The sequence below is a fragment of the Leopardus geoffroyi genome, chromosome C2 (genome assembly GCF_018350155.1).
Source record: "Leopardus geoffroyi isolate Oge1 chromosome C2, O.geoffroyi_Oge1_pat1.0, whole genome shotgun sequence".
NCBI lineage: Eukaryota > Metazoa > Chordata > Mammalia > Carnivora > Felidae > Leopardus > Leopardus geoffroyi.
The window spans coordinates 46,679,438-46,689,908 of record NC_059333.1 but is presented as its reverse complement, the minus strand read 5'-3'; positions in this window follow the sequence as shown (position 1 = coordinate 46,689,908).

The window sequence follows — 10,471 nt, the reverse complement described above, 5'->3', positions numbered from 1 at the left end:
ATGTCTTATTCGTATCTTGAATCTTTCCAAGTCTACAGTAAGTGCTTAATAGGTTCTCATTAAATAACATTAAATTTTCCCTTCTGAGAAATTTCCCATGATTCTAATCAGTAGGAAGAAATTTCAGGTATGGCCTGAAGGTTGGTTTTATCTATATTAAGAATAAGCATCTGCTCTCGAGGTGCAAAGTAATAGGGAATTGTCTAAATAGCATTTTACCATCCAATAACAATATATTTGTCATTAAGAAGTTACTAGCCCCTGTGCGAATTGAACAAAGCTGGAAAGCATTTACCTTTGTATTATAGTTTGCTGAACAAAGGTATAAAATAAAAATTTCAGAGGAAAATGAATAGTTTCCGTGTACATAAAAATACTTAAATGCTCATTAAAAATGAACCTTCTTTATTCATTAAATCAAGAATGCATTGTTAGAATTAAGAATTACTATTACCATGGTGCCTGGATGGCTCAGTTGGTTAAGCATTCAACTCTTGATAGGGGCTCAGGTTATGATTTTGTAATCTCACAATCAAGCCCTGCAACAGGCTGCATACTGGGCATGGAGGTTGCTTGCGATTCTCTCTCTGCCCCTTGCCCTAGTCATGTTCTCCTTTCTCCCTCTCTCAAAATAAGTAAATAAACATTAAAAAAAAAAAGACTCTTGACCTTAAAAAAAAGAGAATTGCTATTATTGTATTTCTGTAATGAAATGACATTTCTTAAAAATAAAAAAGTCACTAGTGCAACCCCTATCAAAATAACACCAGCATTCTTCACAGAGGTAGAACAAACAATCCTCAAATTTGTAAGGAACCTGAAAAGATCCCAAATAGCCCAAGAAATCTTGAAAAAGAAAACCAACGTTGGACGCATCACAATCCCAGACTTGAAACTGTATTACAAAACTGTAATCATCAAGACAGTATGGTACTGGCACAAAAACAGACACTCAGATCAATGGAACAGAACAGAGAACCCAGAAAAGGACCCACAAATGTATGGCCAACTAATGTTTGACAAAGCAGGCAAGAATATCCAATGGAATAAGACAGTCTCTTCAGCAAATGGTGCTGGGAAAACTGGACAACGACATGCAGAAAAATGAACCTGGACCACTTTCTTACACCATACACAAAAATAAACTCAAAATGGATGAAAGACCTAAATGTAAGACAGGAAGCCATCACAATACTCGAGGAGAAAGCAGGCAAAAACCTCTTCGATCTTGACTGCAGCAACTTCTTACTCAACACATCTCCGGAGGCAAGGGAAACAAAAGCAAAAATGAACTACTGGGACCTCATCAAAATAAAAACCTTCTGCACAGCGAATGAAACAATCAGCAAAACCAAAAGGCAACCGACAGAATGGGAGAAGATATTTGCAAATGACATATCAGATAAAGGGTTTGTATGCAAAATCTATAAAGAACTTATCAAACTCAACACCTAAAAACAAATAATCCAGTGAAGAAATGGGCAAAAGACATGAATAGATACTTCTCCAATGAAGACATCCAGATTGCCAACGGACACATGAAAAAAGGCTCAACATCACTCATCATCAGGGAAATACAAATCAAAACCACAATGAGATACCACCTCACACCTGTCAGAATGACTAACATTAAAACTCAGGCAACAAAAGACGTTGGCGAGGATGTGGAGAGAGAGGATCTCTTTTGCACTGCTGGTGCAATTGCACCACTAGGTATTTATCTGAGGGATACAGGTGTGCTGTTTCGAAGGGGCACATGCACCCCAGTGTTTATAGCAGCACTATTGACAATAGCCAAAGTATAAAAAAAGAGCCCAAATGTCCATCGATGGATGAATGGATAAAGAAGATGTGGCATACACACACACACACACACACACACACACACACACACACACACAATGGAGTATTACTCAGCAATCAAAAATAATGAAATCTTTCCAATGGAACTACAGGGTATTATGCTAAGTGGAATTAGTCAGGGAAAGACAAATATGACTTCACTCATATGAGGAATTTAAGAGACAAAACAGATGAACATAAGGGAAGGGAAGCAAAAATAATGTAAAAACAGGGAGGGGGACAAAACATAAGAGACTCTTAAATATAGAGAACAGAGGGTTGCTGGAGGGGTGGTGGGAGGGGGCGATGGGCTAAATGAGTAAGGGGCACTAAGGAACCTACTCCTAAAATCATTGTTGCACTGTATGCTAACTTGTATGTAAATTAAAAAAATAATAGATTATAAAAAAAGTCACTAGCTTTTTTTGTATCTACTGTATTTCTGAGACGTATAGCTGATTATTCATAATTATCATAAAATGAAGCTGAGACTTCAGAGATCCGGTGTCCTGCTTAGCTAAGGTCACACAGTGAGCTGTAGAATTAGGACTAAATCCCAGGTCTCCAACTCCAAATCTCAGATTCGCATCACACAAGCACACAAGCTTTTTTTAAACCACTGTCCCAGGAAACACTGCTTCAAGGAGAACAAACTGTTTGCACTATTACCCTTTTAGAAAGCCACATCAGAAGATTTTTTTATATCTTGGCATAAAGAAATCAGTTCAGTTTAGTTTACCTTGGAGTAAAGGACTTAAACATATCAAAATTTATTTTTTTAAAGAAAAATTTAAGATTTCTATTTTTCCTTGTGAGATCAGTGGCAATTACTTTACCCCATAAGCTTGTAAATAATTTCAGGAATGTCATGTCAAAACAGGCCCACATAAACCATAATTGGGTAGCTGCCCCCCGGCCCCTTATCCACAAAGGATATGTCCCAAGGCTCCCAGTGAATGTGTGAAACTGGGAGTAGTACCAAATCCTATATATGCTCATTTTTTTCTTTTACATCCATACTATGATTAAGTTTAGTTTATAAATTAGGCACAGTAAGAGAACAACAATAACTAATAATAAAATAGAACAATTGTAACAATATACTGTAATAAAACTTACATGAATGCGGTCTCTCTCTTTCTAAAAATATTTTACTCACCCCTCTTCTTGTATTAATGTGAGATTATAAAATGCCTAGGTGATGAGATGAAGTGAGGTGAATGACGATGTAGGAATGGTGACCCAGCGTTAAGGTCCAATTGGTCTTACCACACATCAGGAGAATCGTCCACCTCAGGAGTCTGGTTGACCACAGGTAACAGAAACTGGGGAAAGCAAAAGTGTGGGTAAGGATGGGCTACTGTACTAGATACTCTACTAGATGCAAATAAAGCTCATTTTCTGACCTCTTATTTGACTCTCAGTGGACTATATTATGGCCCCTCATGCTATGTTAAAAAAAAAAAACCAACAATAAACAGATATTAAATAAATGAATAAATAAATAAATAAATAAATAAATAAATCTGCTTGCTCTTTGCTGTATGTCTCTGAAAGTGTTTTTGATTTTCCTCATTTTTAAAAAAATATATAAAATCTTGATTTTTTAAATAATAATAATACCTGCTATATAAACATTCTTGTTTTCAGTTTTAGTTTCTTTTTTTTAATTTTTACCTTTACTTTTATTTTTTATTTTTTTAAATTTACTTCCAAATTAGCATATAGTGCAACAATGATTTCAGGAGTAGATTCCTTAGTGCCCCTTACCCATTTAGCCCATCCCCCCTCCCACAACCCTTCCAGTAACCATCAGTTTGTTCTCCATATTTATGAGTCTCTTCTGTTTGGTCCCCCTCCCTGTTTTTATATTATTTTTGTTTCCCTTCCCTTATGTTCATCTGTTTTGTCTCTTAAAGTCCTCATATGGGTGAAGTCATATGATTTTTGTCTTTCTCTGTCTAATTTCACTTAGCATAATACCCTCCAGTTCCATCCACGTAGTTGCAAATGGCAAGATTTCATTATTTTTGATTGCCGAGTAATACTCTATTTGTGTGTGTGTGTGTGTGTGTGTGTGTGTGTGTGTGTGTGTGTGTGTATACACACATCTTTATCCATTCATCCATCGATGGCCATTTGGGCTCTTTCCATACTTGGGCTATTGTTGATAGTTCTGCTATAAACATGGGGGTGCATGTGTCCCTTCGAAACAGCACACCTGTATCCCTCGGATAAATGCCTAGTAGTGCAATTGCTGGGTCGTAGGGTAGTTCTATTTTTAGTTTTTTGAGGAACCTCCATACTGTTTTCCAGAGTGGCTGCACCAGCTTGCATTCCCATATATAAACATTCTTAATAAAACCATTTTTTTTTTATGTGGACATAGTCAGTTTTCAGTTGGATATGTCTGTGAGCTAAGCCATTTTTTTTCCTCAAATGAGATCATGAGATGACCATCTACTATGTGTGTCATGGTAGGAAAGGTGTACAGAATGGATGAGCCAGATCCCCTCCTTATTATATAGGTAAGAACTCTGATCCTAGAAAGGTAACAAGCCTTGTTAAAATCATTGACAAAGATAGGCTTTTCACTGGGACTTTTGTTCTATGTGGTCCTTTTCTATCCTTTTAGGGAGGCTTTCACCCAACCCAAGATACAGCATCATTGACAAATTTAAGTTCTCAGAGGAAGCAAGTATATGAGTATCTTTTAAGAAAATATTTTGCTAAAAGGGAAACACAGAGAAATTTTAGAATGGCCAGTCCTAACCTACAAATTTCTACTTCTCTTTTTCTTATTTTCAGCCAGAATTGCAGTTTGCTCTCAAGGGCCTGAATATAATCAAGGGTAGGCAGATAATGCAGTTAATGGCAAAAAATGGAAGCAAATTCTTTCTTCTTGCACCATGGCTAATTTGAAAAAAAAAAACAGTCATATAATATCATGAAATCTTATATTTCATTTCTACTGGGTTTCTAATTCAGTTAGTACTGTAGAGATATGTTAAGTAAGATTTGGCCTTTTTTTCTTGAAATCATTTTTTGTAAATTTTATTTTATTTTATTTTATTTTTTAAAACTTTTTGTTAATGTTTATTTACTTTTGACAGAGAGAGAGACAGAGCATGAGTGGGGGAGGGGCAGAGAGAGAGGGAGACACAGAATCCGAAGCAGGCTTCAGGCTCTGAGCTGTCAGCACAAGCACAGAGCCCAACGCGGGGCTCGAACTCACAAACCGTGAGATCATGACCTGAGCCGAAGTCGGTTGCTCAACCTACTGAGCCACCCAGGTGCCCCATTTTTGTAAATTTTAAATAAGAGAATTAGAAGTTGAAAAGTTCATGAGTAAAATTTAATAAGACTCTATCAAGATTAGATCTGCTGATAGTTTTCAAAACTAAATTGCTCGATTTTTATAAAATGGTGAGATAAATTATCTACCAACTAACTGATACTATCTTGGAACAAAAAACATGCCCTATTAGCAAATGTCTGGTTAATTCCAACAAAAAGGTGTTTTCTAAAGCCAAATAAAATAATTGGAAATATTGCAAAAATACATGACACCAAAGTTATTTTCAAAAAGATAGAATATATTTAAAATGCTGTCAATATGGTATGCATGTGTCTATTCAACTATAACTTCTCTTGCTTTGGTATTATTTGAAAAAGAAATAGCCATTATGTTTTTTGTTATTATTGTTCCAATCCAAAAGGTAAATAACTGATTTTATGTATGAACAGATTTTATTCCGATCTGGAGTTGACTATGCCAATTTAAATGACCAGATATTATATGAAGTATCTATACGGAGTATTAAGTAGGAGAAAGGGATACTTTGTATTAGTCAGGGCTCTCCAGGAAAACAGAACCAATATATATGATAAAGTTTATTATGAGGAATTAATCTCACTTGACTATGGAGTCTGAGATGTTCCACAATCTGCTGTCTGCAAACTGGAGACCCAGGAAAACTGGTGGTGTAGTTCAGTTCAAGTCCAAAGGTCTGAATTCCATGGAACTGGTGGCATAAGTCCCTTTGAGGGCTGAAGATCAATGTCTGGTTCATGCAGTCGGGCAGACGGGGCAAAGTTTCGATTCCCCATGTTTTTTTATTTTATTCAGGCCTTCAATGGATTGAACGATGCCCACCCACCTAGGGGAGGGCGATCAACCTTACTGAGTCCACCAATTCAAATGATAATCCAATCAATAAACACCCTCACAGATATACTCAGAAAAAATGTTAGCTGAATGTATGGGTACTGCATGACTCAGTCAAGTGGACACATAAAAGTAACCATCACAAATCCACCCCTTTTGAACTTGGCACCTATACACATCTTCTTAACTTATACTTAATCTCAAAATAAAGGCAATAACAATGTCATAATTCTGCTTAATGTGGTACAACTATCCTGCATACAACCAAAAATGCACTAATCTTTTCCCCACAAGAGGAGGTATAGTACTTGAGTGACGTTTACTCTTTACTCTGATATCCTGCAACTTAAATATTATTATGTCAAATTAACATTTATATACATCAATTGAAAATGGTGATACAAAGTTAATACAGCTTATGTTACATTATAGGGGAATAAGATAGGGGAAGAAACAAAGATACACACAGATATATATACAGCTGTATTCATGATAAACAATAAGGAGGAAGTGCTCCATATTAATGCTCTTTAATAATAAGGAATAAATACTCATGACCATTATAGTCTCTGTTTCTGACTGGTCATGCTGGTATTTATAACTACCTCCTTCTACTACCTGTTCTGTGTTCCCTTTGCCTTCAGCAAACACCTAATCTGGTCATGATTCTTTACCTGGTAGGGTGACCCAAACCTTTATTACTGAAGGATGTAGGCCTCCTTAGTAGTCCTGCATGCACTGGATTGTTGCAGTTTTCCATTTCTTTGTTTTTGCAACAGAGGGCATTCTAATTGATTCCAGTTTTCGGTTCTTCCCGTTGTGGGCAATATTCTTACCATGTGTAAGTACTTGATTCTATCACATGTGTCGTTTTTATCCATTCATTGTTCTAAGAAATTTACCTTTGTCATCTGTTGGCAGTCAATCCTTCTAGCAAATCACGAAGCACTATATTTTATGGAGTGCCTGCGGAATAGAGATTTCAGCTCACCTGAGCTGTATGAAGGACATAAACACAACAAAGACATGGCAGTGAACCCCCAGGGCTGATAAAAATCACTTCTAGGTAAATTGGTAGCTCCAGTCTTACATAAACTCTTATATTGGTAATTCCACTAAAAGGAAATAACATTTAATTTACTATATTCTTCTTTGGCTCCCAGATTACTATGTTATAGATCTTCATGGTATTTTAAAACAAGGAACAAATATTAAAAAGTATTCAGTCCAGGGGCGCCTGGGTGGCACAGTCGGTTAAGCGTCCGACTTCAGCCAGGTCACGATCTCGCGGTCCGTGAGTTCGAGCCCCGCGTCGGGCTCTGGGCTGATGGCTCAGAGTCTGGAGCCTGTTTCTGATTCTGTGTCTCCCTCTCTCTCTGCCCCTCCCCCGTTCATGCTCTGTCTCTCTCTGTCCCCAAAAAAATAAATAAACGTTGAAAAAAAAAAGTATTCAGTCCAACTGAGCACCTCAGTTAGGAGTTGGCTCTCTGGGTCTGAGTAGAGGAGATGAGAAAAAAAAAATGGCCATCTAGAAAAACCTGATGGGGCACATGTTCCAAGAGAGCTCCTCGTTACTGAAATGTGAGGAACAGTGACTTTATGGCATGGCACAGCCACTTCTGTTTCCTGCCATGGCTGCTCATACATCTTCATTATGATCCCTTTCTTTCTTTCCTTAGGGTGCTGTCCTGCTGTTTATTTTCCATGGAGATATTTACATAAGGAATCTTAAATCTTATCTGTCAGGTTCCTGAACCTTTTACTTAGCTTTCTCTAGGAGATATTTTACTTTTAAGAGAGAGAACACATGGACCGTCAGTGTCAGGCAGCTGCAGCTGGGTCTCATGTCAGTCGTTATCAAGGTGACCATGCACAGAGCACTGGACCAGCTGCTGAGGGCCGGGCTGTCTGCCTATCACTCATGGGAGAGATAACTCAGAAGAAAAACAGTACCAATACATACCAACTATAAAATGAGTTATTATTTGTGATATACTTAAAACAGTGCTCACCACATATTGTTTGGTAAAGGTAAAACAAGTCAGTTTGGAGGGGACAAATGCGGCTCCTAGGGTCTTAGTCACAAAGAGGCATTATGGATGCTGGAGTGGGTCAGATAGTGCACACCCAAACTCATGTCCACCCAGAACCTCAAAATATAAACCTATTTGGAATAAGTGTCTTTACAGATGTAATTAGGATAAAGACTGAGATGATATCACACTGGATTAGGATGGACTCTAAATCCAGTGAAAATTCTAAGAGATAGAAGAAGAGAAATATAGGGAAGAAGGAATGTGAAGATGGGGGTAGAGATTAGAGTGACACGTCTACAAGCCAAGGAATGCCAAGAATTGCAGGCAGCCACCAGAAGCTAAGGAAGAGGCATAAAATGATTTCTGCCTCAGAGCTTCCAGAAAGACCAACCCTGATGACACTTTGAATTTGGATCTTTGGCCTCCAGATCTGTGAGAGAATCAATTTCTGTTGTTTTAAGAACCCCAGTTGACGGGAGTTTGTTGTGGTGGCATCACAGAAAACGAATGCAGATTTCTATCTCAAGTCTATGCAAACTCTGCATTTGTTAGGTAATGGAAGAATACAAACAGGTTTTGTTCTGGAAGGGTAAACTGTCTGCAAATATTCCTATGATCTTAATCCAAACGCACCTGTACATGCAAAGAATAAGAATATCAATACAGTGAACACATACACCAGTCTAAAAATACAAGATTTTTTTTCTAACCCATACACTTCTCTGAAAACTACTTTCTGTGAACCCTGGTAGCCATTTTTATGATGTGTGACCTTGCCTTTCTTCTGTAGCCTAGCAGCTGTTTGTCACCAGGGGCAAGGCATTCCTGACTTCTCAGGCTAAGCAAAATCTTTTTCCTAGTACTTTGGAATTAGAACTTGGTCAGTTTTTACTGGCTTTCCAATGAAGGACACATCAAGTTGAGAGGACTCAGGTGACTGTGAGCCAACAATATGGAGAAACTGCAAAGAGAAAAAGAAAGAAGCAGACATATGGCTACAGTTTGGATAAAAGACCATACAGGGGAGCCTGGGTGGCTCAGTCTTGATTTTGGCTCAGATCATGATCTCATGGTTGTGAGATCGAGCCCTGTGTTGGCTTCTGTGTTGGGTGTGGAGCCTGCTAGACATTATCTCTCTCCTTCTCCCTCTGTCCCTTCCCCACTTGCTCTTTCTCCCTGTTCCTCTAAAACAAAACAAAACAAAACAAAACAGAACAAAAACTATATATCCCTAGAGAACAAGAGACCAAGAGGATCTTCATAACAGATTGATTACCACTGAGAGGCAGTTAGGGGATGGTGGTTAAGAATGGGGGCTCTGGAGCCAGATGGATTTGGGTGAGTTACTTGACCCTCTCGAGTTCCTCACTGTAGCTGGGACTAATAACAGTAGCTCCATGAAATAGTTGTTCCTTGGATTAAATGTAAAAAACACTTCGGATGAGGTAAGGCAAATTAAGTGCATTAATATGAAACATTTAAAGTGTACGTCATATGTATTCAGGAGATGTTGGCTGTAATTATTATTACCCTATCCCCCCAAATGGCTTTTAAACCACCTCATGCTTCTTCTTTTTTTTTTTTTTTAATTTTTTTTAACGTTTATTTATTTTTGAGACAGAGAGAGACAGAGCATGAATGGGGGAGGGTCAGAGAGAGAGAGGGAGACACAGAATCTGAAACAGGCTCCATGCTCTGAGCTGTCAGCACAGAGCCTGAGGCAGGGCTCCAACCCATAAACCGTGAGATCATGACCTGAACTGAGGTCAGACGCTTAAATGACTGAACCACTCAGGCATCCCTTGTTTAGTTTTGTTGTTGTTGTTGTTTTGTTTGTTTTTGTTTTTTGGCTTTTTTTTTTTTTACCATTTTTTTTAATTTGGCAAAAAAGTATTACGCACACTGTATTATTTTGTACAAAGATAAATTCCCCTTATTAACTATTAGGTTATTCCAAAGTAGTTCATATAGGAAAGATAAATTAAATCCTTGTTACCAGTTTTCAGAGTTTGAGTATGAATTAGCTATTATCCTCCAAAGGTGACCACTTTTTTTTAGTGTTATTTATTATAATTAGTATATTATAATTATTTAACAATTACCTATTGTTAGTAAGTATTTATTATTTAATATTTTACCAATAAATTTAAGCATATTTGGTATGGTTCAGTCCATTGTGGTTATTTTTCTCATGAAATTGGCTATCCTTACTGAAAGGAGGCCTCTTCAAGTTGGTTCTGAATTCTTTTTGACAACCTTGCTTTCTAATATGATAACATGTTTCAGGATTATTAGTATATATCCTGACTCAGAAGGACAAGCAGCCATTTCTCAAAGGAGCCTTAGCTCCGTCTAGTGACAAATCATATTTAGAGACCATACTGAGGGTGTCAGAGTGCTCATTGCTACTTATTTCCAGGTCTTT